Source organism: Mastomys coucha, unplaced genomic scaffold (genome assembly GCF_008632895.1).
Source record: "Mastomys coucha isolate ucsf_1 unplaced genomic scaffold, UCSF_Mcou_1 pScaffold16, whole genome shotgun sequence".
Classification (NCBI taxonomy): domain Eukaryota; kingdom Metazoa; phylum Chordata; class Mammalia; order Rodentia; family Muridae; genus Mastomys; species Mastomys coucha.
In genome coordinates this window covers 44,132,396-44,145,900 of record NW_022196898.1, presented here as the reverse complement: position 1 = coordinate 44,145,900, position 13,505 = coordinate 44,132,396, and the positions used below count along the sequence as shown (strand labels likewise).

Below are 13,505 nucleotides of genomic sequence, written 5' to 3'. Positions count from 1 at the left end.
AGAAATCTGCCTGCCTCTGCCTCCCAAGTGTTGGGATTAAAGGCGTGTGCCACCACTGCTCGGCTAGGAACTTCTTAATTACAAACAAAAACCTTTACTTGCAAAACAACTTAGGACAAACAGGACCTTATTCTTAACCATCTTGATTGCAAACAGAAACCTTTACCTGCAAGGTATATTATTCCTGTTTTGGTCTCACAGCCGTTCTCTCTCATATCTACAATAAAACCTTCCTGTACTGTGTGGAGTGGTCATGTTATCAGTTCTGCCTTTCTGTCTCTTGAGTGCTGGGATGGAGGGTATGTGCACCCGGGTGTGGTAGTTTGATGTCTTTGAACACTTGGTCTCACTATGTGGGGAAGTCATGAGACCATTGAGATATGGAACTTTGCTGGAGGACATGTGCCATGGGGCGTGGACTCTATGAGTTCATAGCCTCAGCTCACTTTAAACTCTCCCTCCTTCTCTCCATCTCCGCCCCTTTTCCTCTCTTCTTCCCTCCCTCTCTCTCTCTCTCTCCATCTTAGTCATGGTTTCTTTTCCTGCACAAACATCGTGACCAAGAAGCAAGTTGGAGAGGAAAGGGTTTATTCAGCTTACACTTCCATGTTGCTGTTCATCACCAAAGGAAGTCAGAACTGGAACTTAAGCAGGTCAGGAGGCAGGAGCTGATGCAGAGGCCATGGAGGGATGTTACTTACCGGCTTGCTTGCTTCCCCTGGCTTGCTCAGCTTGCTTTCTTATAAAACCCAAGACTACCAGCCCAGGGATGGCACCACCCACAATGGGGCCTCCCACCTTGATCACTAATTGAGAAACTGCCTTACAGCTAGATCTCATGGAGGCAGTTCCTCAACTGAAACTTCTTGCTCGGTGATAACTCCAGCTTGTGTCAAGTTGGCACACAAAACCATCCAGGACACTCTCCTTGTCTCTTCCTCTCCCCGTCCCCGGCCCCCTCTGCTTCTTGTGTTTGGCTGGAGGTGTGATCTGTCAGCCTCAGGCTTTGGCCACCTTTTGCCATGCCTGCCTCACTGTTAATGGACTCTCAATTTGAAACCATAAGCCAGAATGATCCTTTCTTTTGTAATTTGTGATTGGACATGGTGTTTTATTGCAGCAACAGAAGAAAAGTCTGACCCACAGGACAGTAGCCATCAAAGGTGTTGGGAAAGAAGCAGAGCCAGTGTTGGAACTGGCAAAGGGATGGAAACAAGAGGACAGGGCATACAGAACATGCAGCTATTGATGAAGATTCTAGGGAGCCATGGCACCTATGGGAGAGTGTAGGCAGAAGAGTGGGGTAGACAAAGAGTTGAGAAGGACAGAGAGAGTTTCAGGCATAGAGCAGGGCAACTGGTACTTGGCAATCTGCCCCCTTTAGTTCTTGATATTGTGGTACATGAAACAGGTCCTCAGTTGGAAGGAAGATGTTTAGGGACCCAACTGGTGACCATCAACCTAGACTCTGACTGTTACGAACTCTCAATCTAAAACCATAAGCCAGAATGATCCTTTCTTTCGTAATTTGTGCTTGGACATGGTGTTTTACAGATGAAAGCAAGGCTCAAATACTGAGAGATAGCATCTGGCTCCAAGAGTGGTGAAGAGGAGACAGAGAGAGAGAGAGAGAGAGAGAGAGAGAGAGAGAGAGAGAGAGAGAGAGAGAGAGAGGATGAGAGAGAGACACACAGAGAGAGACACACAGAGACACAGAGAGAGAGAGAGACAGAGAAGACCTAAAGAGAAAGGAGAAAGAGATGGGACAAAGTAGAGGGGGATAGAGAGTTCTAGGAAAAGTGAATGAGAACTGGGGTAGGAATGGAAACCCAGAGAGGGGAACGGTGAACCAGAAAGGGAGCTGAAGATTTGGGGGTGGGGACTCTCAAGACCTGCAGTCTCCCTGACCTACCGAGAACTGGTTTCCAAGGCCCTCTCCCACTCACTGGCCATCTCTGCTACATCAGTTTTTCTGGGTGGGTACTTCCTTCTGGTCTTCTGTGAGCCTCGTTTGAGTGCACAGTACTAGCACCCCGCCTGTCCCTGGGCACATCTTTGCTAAGTGGGCTCACATTTCTGCTTGAGCTGTAGGCCTTGGAGCGTGAGATACATACAAAAACCTACTTCTTAGGGGAAGATATTCTGGTCACACTCAGGTAACAGCACCCAGGAGTCAATGAGAGGTAGCAATCCATTTGGGGACTTTTTTTGTGGGTGAAGTAGCAGGGAAGTCCACATGTATTGGTGCATGCCTGGAAACATTAAACAATGAATGAGGATTCAGAGCTGCAGTCTGGTCTGTGGGGTTTCCTGGTTTTGATGTGAGGCTTCAGTTATATCAGATGTCACCATGGGGGCTGGGGGAGAGTGAAGACAGGGACTCTGTTCTGTATTGAATCTATATTTATAAAAACAAAACAAAACACCGAGACATCTGACTGTTCAGGTCTATGATCCAAGCTGCTATGGAGGCTGAGGCAGGTGGTTCAAGGCCTGCCTGGGCAATGCAGTGAGTTACTGTGTATAAAAATTAAAGGTGACAAGTGTGGGTAGGATAGCTCAGAGGTAGAGGGCACACAGTTCCATTCCTAGTACAGAGCAACAGGACATACTTCTCTTCCAAATAACAAGCCAAGCATAAGAAATAAAACCCCCAACCCTTCTATAAACACAAGCCATTCAAATTCCTGATGATTTATGAATGACCATCATATACTGTTCTTTGTTATATGCTAACCAGATGAACTAAAGTTTGTTTTTAATAGCCTTTGGTTGGTTTTCTCTGACTTTAATCTTCTGTCTCTACCTGAGTATTTTCTCTGATATTTTAAGTTCCACCTGTTCCATAAGGTCCTACACTCTCTGTTCAAGGTTCTGCTTCCACATTTTAATTTTTCTTTATATTATAATTCTAATATTCTGCTGTCTATTTCATTTTGATTGATTAATTTTAAATTTGATTAAAAATAGAAGAACCCCCCCAAAACTGGAAAGATATGACAAAAGCAATACTAGAACCTTCCTCACATTTACAATGGTTCTCACGGTGGAGAGAAGAGACAAAGGAGACAGCACGACAAAATAGAGCCAGGGGTAGAGAGATTTCCACAGATGAGCTGCTTGGTGAAGGTCGCTGTGCTGAGGTAGAGGTGCAGGCTGTGTATGATGAAGAAACCTTGGCATTGTGTCACTCGGCAGCCTTAAATGCCTGGGACAAAGTCACAAAACCAGGGAAAAGACTTGAACCATTTTCTCAGGTCATGCAGGTCCAAAGGAAACCTCCCCTGACCTTTTACAAAGGCAGACTTGAGCTGTGGGAAGGAGTGCATCAGACCCAGCAGCAAGGAAGGCACTAATCGGGTCCTTAGCTTTTGAAGTTTTGAATGCTGAGTGCAAAGAAGTATCAGACCATCGAGGGCAAGGGCAGCATCAATAGTGGATTAGATATACAGCTGATGTTAGACCTCGTTCACCTGATGTGACCTTGATAGGAGAAGCTGCCACTAGAGACCTTGAGATGACCCAAAATTTCAGATGTCTTAATTGTGGTGAGCAGGGTCATTTCAAAATAAACTTATTCAGAATAAAGCCAACACCCTTTAGAATATGTAAAAGATTTTGCAAGGCCAGCATTTGGATAGGGAATACCCAGCAACAACCAACAAAGAGGCAACACTTTACCAAAAAACTCCCGGGGGGACCTCTTGGAGGCCCCAGCACCAGGCAGGGAGAGTTCTTTTCCTCCGGACAATTAACACCAGTGCCCTGAAAACAGACATGGTGAGACTAGACAAGGTCGGGGAAAGTTCTACAAACAATTCAAAAATCCTAAATAGGGGCCAAAAAGGAATATTTTGGCAAACTTCTATAGAAGATCAATAGCCCAACATTGAGATTGAAGGAATGGTGGACACTAGAGGAGATGTCACCATTATCTCTCCAAAATCAGATTGGCCACTTCAAGAAGTAGGCATCCAGTTTCAAGGAGTTGAGACTTTATCCCAAACAAAGCAAAGCACCAGATGGCTTAAATGTACAAGGCCTGAGGGTCAGATAGGAAAATTAAGGCCATATAAGCCATAGTCCTGGCTGTCCTGGAACTCACTCTGTAGACTAGGCTGGCCTTGAGCTCAGAAATCCACCAGCCTCTGCCTCCCAAGTGCTGGGATTAAAGGTGTGCGCCACCACTGCCTGGCAAATGTATAGCCCACTCTGGCCTTGAACTCGTGATCCTCCTGCTGCCTCTGCCTCCTTCAGCAAATCCTACCGGCATACACCACCATAACCATCCCCATTTGGATTAATCAATGGTCTATGACAAAAGGAAAACTACAGGCACTAGAACAGCTAGTCCAGGAGCTGCTGGAGGCTCAGCATATAGAGGAGTCCACCAGCCCTTGGAATTCTCTGGTAGATCTGGCAAATGAAGGATATTGACAGATCTCAGAGCAATTAATAACATTATTCCTAGGTTCCTTGCAGCCTAGGATCCTATTGCCTTCCTTGTTGATCATAGTGACTGATCTAAAAGATTGTGTTTTGTTTTGTTTTTTTCAGAATTCCTCTACATGAATGTGATAAGGAAAGGTTTGCAGATGACCTAATCAGTCATCAATGGGAGGAGGCCCTTGGTCCTGTGAAGGGTCTATACCCCAGTGTAGGGGAATGCCAGGGCCAGGAAGCAGGAGAGGGTGGGTTAGTGAGCAGGGGGAGGGGGGAGGGAACAGGGTTTTTTTTTTTTTCAAAGGGGAAACTGGGAAAGGAGATATCATATGAAATGTAAAGAAAGTAAATATCTAATAAAAAAGAAAGAAAGGTTTGCTTTCTTAGTACCTACCTTTAATAGAAGTTGTCCAATAAAAAGATATCATTGGAAGGTCCTGCAACAAGGAATGTTAAATAGCCCCACCTTGTGTCAATATTACGTACCATGGTCTTTGGAGATGATTCGCAAACAATTTCCCCAATCTATTATTTATCACTATATGGCTGATATCCTATTGGCTGGTCCAGATATAAACATTCTGGAAAGAATGTTTGATGATGTACAAAAAAACCTTGCCTTGTTGGGGATTGCACATCACCCATGAAAAAATGCAAAGAGGTGAGCCTATTAATTATCTAGCGTATAGAATAAGTCTGCAAAATGTTAGACCACAAAGGTGCAAATCAGGGGAAACCAATTTACTCTTAATGATTTCCAGAAGTTACTGGGAGATATTAACTGACTGCACGTGGGATTGGCTTGGCCACTCAAGAGCTAAGGAATGTATTTCAAACCTTACAAGGCAATAAAGATTTAAATAGCCCAAGGAAATTATCAGCCAAGGCTGAAGAAGGAGTTAGCTTTGGTAGAAAGGAAACTGCAGAATACATATCTAGATCGTATTGATCCAAAGATGGCCTGCATCTTAGCTATCTTACCTTCTACTCATTCCCCTACAGGAATTCTCATGCAGAGGGAAGATTATATCTTAGAATGGATATTTTTAGCACACAAACAGAGTAAGAAACTAAAAACCTACATTGAGAAGGTCTCTGAATTGATAATAAGAAGAAAAATGAGACTTGACAATTAGCTGAAATGGATCCAGCTGAAATTGTGGTACCATTTACTAATGCACAGATTTCCTTGTTATGGGCTCAGGATGAACATTGGCAAAGAACATTCAGTAATTTCTCGGGAGAGATTAACAACAGACACCCTAAAAGCAAACAACTTCTGTGTATAAAAAAACCTAATTGGATTCTCCCTCGTGTAATAAAAAGAAGTCCAATTTCTGGAGCCCCTACATTTTACACTGATGCCAGTAAATCAGAAAGGGCAGGATATAAATCAGAAGATGTAAGTAAGGTGGGTGGGAGTCCCTATAAGTCAGTTAAAAAATCTCAATTATATGCAATACTCATGGTGTTGTCAGATTTTCAAGAGTCTCAATATAGTAACTGACTCTCAATATGCAGAAAGGGTTGTCTTACGCATAGAGACTGCTGAACTTATTCAGGACGATTCTGAATTGACTTCACTATTTACTCAGCTACAGCAAATGATCAGGAATCATTCACTGTATATAATGTAGTAAACTTGGCTCAACCCAGAGAACACAGATTGACAATAGTTCGTTGCAATAACATGAGGTTTATTGATCCACTACGTGGGGTTGCCTACCCTCATGGGGGGGGGGGTCAACCTCAAACTCAGAAAGCATACATCTTTTATACTTTACAGAGGGTAGATTTCTGCAACAAGGCTAGCTGGCTTACTCTGGTTGGTGGAACACAGGACAAAGGATCTCACTAGGCATTGGTTGGCTTGCTCAGGAGGCTGTTCTTGGCTTAGTCAGCCAACTTCCCTATCCAGCTCTGCACCTGGCCTTGAAAAGTCCCTGGGAAGGGGCTGAGTGACTAGGTGGTAGGAGGGGTTGTCGTCAGCAAGGTGGGGGTGACAGTTTGTGGTCTTTTTCAAAATTCACCACAGGGAGGGGTTGGGGGGGTTCTTTCAAGAATTGACTGGTCTTAGCCTGGTCATTCTGATTCAACACCCTGACCACCAGGACTTTGTTTTTATAGCATATCCTTGGTTATCTCTGTAACACAACTTCTCAGTGTCTGAAGCTGCTGCTTGCTACTGTAAAACTTTGTTTCCACACTGCTTGCTGCTTAGAGGAGCTGGAACATGGCCCCTTATTTTACTGTGAAACTTTATTTCTACATTCCCAGAACCTTGTTACCTTGTTTCTACAGCTTTGTTTTTTCACTTTATTACTTCAATAACACAGGTAAGATCCCATATGGGTCTGCCAGGCTCTTTGGCACAAGGTAATAATGAAATTGATCAGCTATTGATAGAAAGTGTACTAGAGGCTTTGAAAATTCATAAAAAACCCCAATCACTAGACAATAAGCCAAGGAAATTGTGAGGCAATGTCCTACTTGCTCATTATATAACCAAACTCCATTGCCTACAGGAACTAACCCTAAGGGTACCCAAAGAAATGACATTTGGCAAATGCATGTCTTCCAGCTTGGTAAACTGAAATATGTGTATCATACTGTAAACACATATTTAGGATTTCAATGGGCAACTGTCTTAGGTTCAGAAAAGGCTGATTCTGTAATTACACATTTGTTAGAAGTTATGGCCATTATGGGAATACCCACACTAACTAAAACAAACAGTGGTCCAGCATATGTCTGTAATAAGCTGAAGTAAAGTTTTTTTTTACATATTATAACATAAAACATGTTACATGCTTATCACATAATCCAACAGGACTAGCGATTGTGGAGAGATCTAATCATACTCTAAAGGAGATGCTTAATAGGCAAAAGGCGGCAACAAAAAAAAAACCCAGAGATGGATTACATAATGCTTTATTAACCTTAAATTTTTAAAAATGCTAATGAACAAAAACTACAGCTGCTGAACAACATTGGATTGTGGGAGAAATCTGCTGAAGTAAACCAGCCTGTTTATTTTAAAGGTGTCTTGACATCAGAGTGGAAAACAGGAAATGTGTTATGCTGGGGGGGAGGTTATGTCTATATTTCCACGGGGAAAGAAAAGCTATGGTTTCCTTCCAAGTTGATAAAAATCAGACATGGTAAAGGGAGACCCCCTGAAGACCTTGGCTACAGACAAGAAGAAGGAGAATGACAAGATCAACAAGGCAAGTGATGTATATGTGGTGATGTATATGTCTCTGTACACAGAGACACTCTGGGGACTGGCTGACACTTAAACGTCTATATATAGCAATAATACTTAGTGGGTACAAAATTCTCTTGATTTATTACTACATACCATCCTTTAAGATGGCATGAATGGAAATTTATATTGTAGTTTGATTATGTGATCAAACTAACCTCTGAAGGAAAGCAGTTGTCTTTTTCTTTATTGATCTTCCTTAACTGATCTGTGCACCTTGCATGTTCCATATGAGTGTCTTTACAGAGCTATGTGTTGCTTGTAAGGTTTGTATATTGGAGAATGAAAGAGGAGAGAGACAGTCCTGATAAGAGTCACACTCTGGGATGCTGAGATTCTGAAACCTTCATTCCAGCTCCTTGCTTGATTTTACCTCAACTACATCAAAGCTGTTTCCTCTAAAGACTTGCTTCCAAGACATTTCCAGAACAGGTAGCTTGCCCATCCATCCTTTCAGTCAGGACTTCAGCTAAGGCAAATGATGCCCACTAGCCCTCCTTTGACAAAACCAATTTTCCTATTTCCCTTTGGGCCCCCAGAAGGGAATCTTCACCCCAATTCAACTAAAATAGAGCAAAAAAAGATGGTTGTCCCAGTCCCGTAGATTGGAGTGGATGGTCTGGCTGTTTTATGAATTATAGATATGTTGTCATTTTGAGGAATAACTTGCAAATATTGTAACTTCGGACAGGGAGGAAACTTGAGGGCTTAGACTTAGAGATTTCTACCTTTCCTTTTCTCTTCTTTACCCTTCCTTCTTAGGTAAAAATGAGGGGGGTGGAAAGAAAAAGGGGGATATAGTAATATTATAGAAATTAGAGAAATAGAGATAAGATATTAAATTTACTCTTTTCTTGTCTGTGTAGCCTTGGCTGTCCTGGAACTCACTCTGTAGACCAGGCTGGCCTCAAACTCAGAAATCTGCCTGCCTCTGCCTCTGAAGTGTTGGGATTAAAGGTGTGTGCCACCACTGCCCAGCTTAAATTTACTCTTAAAACAAAGCATTGCCGGGCGGTGGTGGTGCACGCCTTTAATCCCAGCACTTGGGAGGCAGAGGCAGGCAGATTTCTGAGTTTTTTTGAGGCCATCCTGGTCTACAGAGTGAGTTCTAGGACAGCCAGGGATACACAGAGAAACCCTGTCTCAAAAAACAAAACAAAACAAACAAACAAAAAAACCCCAAAGCATTGTATAGTCATAATCTTACATTGGTAGAAACTCTTATATTGATGCAAAATTGAAGTTTTAATTTTTTATATTGGTATGGAATTTATATATATTGATACAGGCTTAAGGTTTTCATTGGTATAAATATTTGTATATTGATATAGAATTTGAAATTAATATTGTTACTCTTAGATAGGCATTGTGTCTATGCAACTCATTTAAGAATATAAGGCTTTGGCCCAGTACTTCTATCGCTGCTATTACAACCTGTTTAGGATTATTTAGTAAAAGAAGTTAAGGGTCAGATAGTAAACTCATGGTTATATTAGATTCTGATTTAATATTTGTCTTTGTCCCCAAAGTGTCGGAGCATTGTCTTCAATATCTGTCTTCAATATTTTTCAAATAGAAATAGCTATGAGTAATTAAGGTTTAACAGTTCAGATATACTTTACATACTCTTCAAAAACATAAAAAATCCACAGAATATGATATTTAATGTTATTTCATTACTAAAGATCATTTGACTGTGTGATATCTCGGCTCCTGACAGTACCCACTTCATGGATCAAAAAAGTTATTGAGCATCATAATCTCCATATGGAGTTGCTCCAGTTGTGACAAGGCAGTCACTGGGCAAGAATTGCCCTAATTCATCCTCAGACATAAAATACTGTTCAAGAAAGGACACGTGATGCAGGATAGTCAACAGCTTAGCCCTGCCAATACAGGGAAACTACTCTTTCATCGTTCCTGCTTTATTTAAGGTCTATCAGATGGTTCTAGGCCAGAAGGCTGAAGACAGATGCTCCGACGCTTTGAGGAATGGGGGACTGTCCAGGTAGTCAGCTGTCTCTGCACATTGGTTAAGCTTTGGAAGCTATGTTTTGTGCTTCCTATGTATTCAGGTAATATTTAAGTTGTTCTCGGATCTCTGATGGAGTTGAAGACTAGTTATGTCTCACAATCAAACCCAAGTTGTTTAGCATTGAAGAAGATGTTGTAGATTTGAAAGGATGATTTTCAGATGGTATACAAGTTAAAATCAGAATATAATTCAGGTACAGAACTATAGAGTCTTTAAGTTAGGATAGATGGTAGAGTGCTTTATCTAATCGACAAAAATTGGTAGACTGGGTGTTAAGTTTATCTTCTTATACTTTATAATTTGCGTAATTGTTATGGTTGTGCCCAACTTATGTCTGAGGGGGAAAAAAGGACAAAAGGGGGGGAATGTTGTGAGTTGTCCTGGTGCTGTGTGTATTCTGATATTAATTCTGCTTCCTCAAGAGGGGTAGCCCACGACAAAGGGTAGATCACGTACTCAAGTGATTTCACTGAACCTACTCCCCATTCTAACTGGTCAAACAAAGGTGAGAGCCTGTGACTGGGCAGTGGAAGGGAAAGGTGGGGCTGGAGGTCTTAGAGAGTGTGGTAGAGGAAGAAAGAGGAGAAGAGAAGGAGAAAAGACAGAGAAAGAGGAGGTGGAAGCTAATATGGAGGGAACCACATGGCCTGGAGCAGCTGCAAGTAGCAAGGGACCTCGTAGCTGAGGAATAAATTAGTATGATGATAGATTTGTCCAATCTAGATATAGAACTTATAAATCTAATAACTGGGTTGTATGGTTTTTTATACAGGCTTATTGGGGTAAGAAATGATCACAACAGTGTGGCTACACAGGAATTTTAAGGCTATATCGTGCCAGTGTGAGATCTGGTACGTTCAGCCCTGGACTCCTTCCTGGAAGCAAGGGAATCTTCTGGTCCACGAATCCCTTCTTCTGCTTTAGAGTGGAAGGTAGAAGGGTTGCAGAGAGGACAGTCTTTCCACAACAGTTCACACAGTAGAAGCAAACGTACCCACTCATCACTGTAGCCACACTCATTCATTAGACCAAGGATGTCGTTGTAGCTCAGTGTTGGAGCAGGTCCTTAGCATGCTCTAGGCCCCCAAGATGGGATCCAGTGTGATGGAACGTACACACATCGCCCTCCCACTCTAACCAAAAGGAAACCAAACGAGGGAGTGATAACCACTCCAAAGTGGACAAAATCCCAAGGCACGAAAGCGATGGGAAAACCTGGCAGGACAGCGGAGGCACATTCACTCATTAGAATCAAGGAATAATAACTGGCTTGTTAGCTAATGTCTCTAATCCTAGTACTCAGAGTCCGAGGCAGGAGGATCAGGAATTCAAGTTACAGGACAGCATGGGACCCTGTCCAAAACAAACAAACAAACAAACACAAAATAAACCAGGGCCTCACCTTTTTAAGGTGGGTGAAAGGACTTGCCCTGCAAGCCTGGTAAAGCCGAGTTCCTTCAATTCCTGAAAATTGTCCTCTGACCTTCATAGATGCGCCATGGCTCCCTGTCCCTCCTCTCTCTCCATCCCCTCCCCTCACAGAGGGATGAGGGAAATTCACAGTAACTTGGTCCAGGTGTTGACTTTTCAAAACCATTTTATTGAAAGGTACTTCAGTAGTTTTATTACTATAAGTACACAAATATGAAGAAGGTGAAGGTTGACTGCTGACATAGCTGACAGTCCGCTGCAGCAAGATGGGTTCGAAGACATTAAACGTTCATTCCCATTTCCTGCAAAATAACCTCGCTGATGCTGGAAACAAGCGTATGTTTGTGAGCTTGGAGCCAGTTGGTGACAAATGGGATCCCAGAGCTTGGCAGAGAGCGAGTGTTTGCACTCCCCATGCTTCCTGCGGGACAAGGAGCAGAAGCAGGTATATCAGAGAGAGGGTGGAGCAAAAGATCACCAGGCAGAAGGACAATAATGCCGTGACTCGGATTCGAACCGAGGTTGCTGCGGCCACAACGCAGAGTACTAACCACTATACGATCACGGCGAACCACACACTAGACAGCAGGCCACTGGCTCTTCCGCGGTTAGCTGAGCGTCAATCCACTTCTGCCTGGCCCTGACTTTGGTGTTTGCTTTCTGCCGGATGCCTGCGCAGTAACTCGGCTACGGGCCGCTCGGGATGAAAGTGAGCTCCACACGGACCGATCTGATGTTCTTTTCCGAGGCTTCTGAGAGGTCTGTGACCCAGAAGAATGTGGCTGTGGCTGCAGCTGGGACTGAGTAGAGACTTGTTCCCGCTGCGATAAGAGACATTGCGCGTTCTTTCTTCTGTGGTTCAGCTGTATAACGAGGTTCTTTTGTATTGGGAAGGTTCAAAGTTCGATTCCCTGCTTTCGACTCCACTTTCTTTGTGTCTCTTGTTTTTGTTTGTTTCCTCCGCCCCCCTGCCCACGCCCCCCCCCGCCCCCCCCCCGTCCCCTTTCCCTACTTTTGCTAGACAGCACGACACTGTCATTGTCCTCCAAGTCTTTGCAGTAGCTGATGCACTTGGCCAGCCTGGTCTACATAGTGAGTCCAACCAGAACTATGCAGTGAGACCCTACTCAAAACAACAACAATAATAAAATAAAAAAAGAAAATAAATGTTAAAAGTCGTTCCCTGGGATCCTTACAAAGACTTAGGGAAGAAAGAACGCTTTCAAATAATAAGGTCACCATCCGGTTCTGGATTCCTCACCATACAGGTATTTTTGCCATTTTCCTGCGTCAATGATTTATGCTGGTGTTGACGTCTTGAATTAAATTGGTTATAGAATTTTCTGATTACATATTATATAAGAAATCTGATATGACCTCCACTCCTCCTTCTTGTCCCCACATCTTTAACAATGATCTAAGTTTTCCTTCGGGGAGTCTAATTGCCCTGCTAGAGTGTATGTGTATTTCATTTTTAAAAAATTCGCCAAATTTTTTCCCTCCCCTTTGGTGGCTTATTTTCTAAAACTCTCTTAGTGCTTGCTTTTAGGGTTTCTAACATATGCCTTGTACTTTCCACAATCCATGTTTAAATGACATTCTTCCCTTCCTGATGCTGTTCTCAATAATTTTTCTTCTTGTTGTGGTAAGGACTCATAATCCAGGTTATTGCATTTATTTGAGTGTTTAAACATTTCAATTTATTAAAGGAGTTTTAAAAATTATTATTATTAAGAAAATAAATGACAGGCTGGAGAGATAGCTCAGCGGTTAAGAGCACCGACTGCTCTTCCGGAAGTCCTGAGTTCAATTCCCAGCAACCACATGGTGGCTCACAACCATCTGTAATGGGATCTGATGCCCTCTACTGGTATGTCTGAAGACAGCAACAGTGTACTTATATACATTAAATGAATTTTAAAAAATCTTTTTTTAAAAAAGATTTATTTATTTATTATATGTAAGTACACTGTAGCTGTCTTCAGACACTCCAGAAGAGGGCGTCAGATCTCACTACGGATGGCTGTGAGTCACCATGTGGTTGCTGGGATTTGAACTCAGGACCTTGGGAAGAGCCATCAGTGCTCTTAACCACTGAGCTATCTCTCCAGCCCCAAATAAAAAAATCTTAAACAACAACAAAAAACCAAAACCAAAAATCTTTAAAAAAAAAAAAAAAAAAAAAAAAGAAAAGAAGAAAAGAAAAGAAATGACATCTGTATCCACCTGTGTTGTTCGTCATTTCTTCAGGTTGAGCCAGATTTCCATCTGGTATTTGTTTTCTACCTGTAGGACTCCTGTGTGATGTGTCATCTATCAGTGAATTATTCC

General features: G+C 42.5%; 1 non-coding gene across 1 annotated transcript; it reads right to left on the bottom strand.

Moving 5' to 3' along the window:
• Positions 1-11,670: 11,670 nt before the first annotated feature.
• Positions 11,671-11,742, bottom strand: Trnah-gug. Its single transcript has one exon. It is a non-coding gene; the product is annotated as a tRNA-His (tRNA).
• Positions 11,743-13,505: the final 1,763 nt, after the last annotated feature.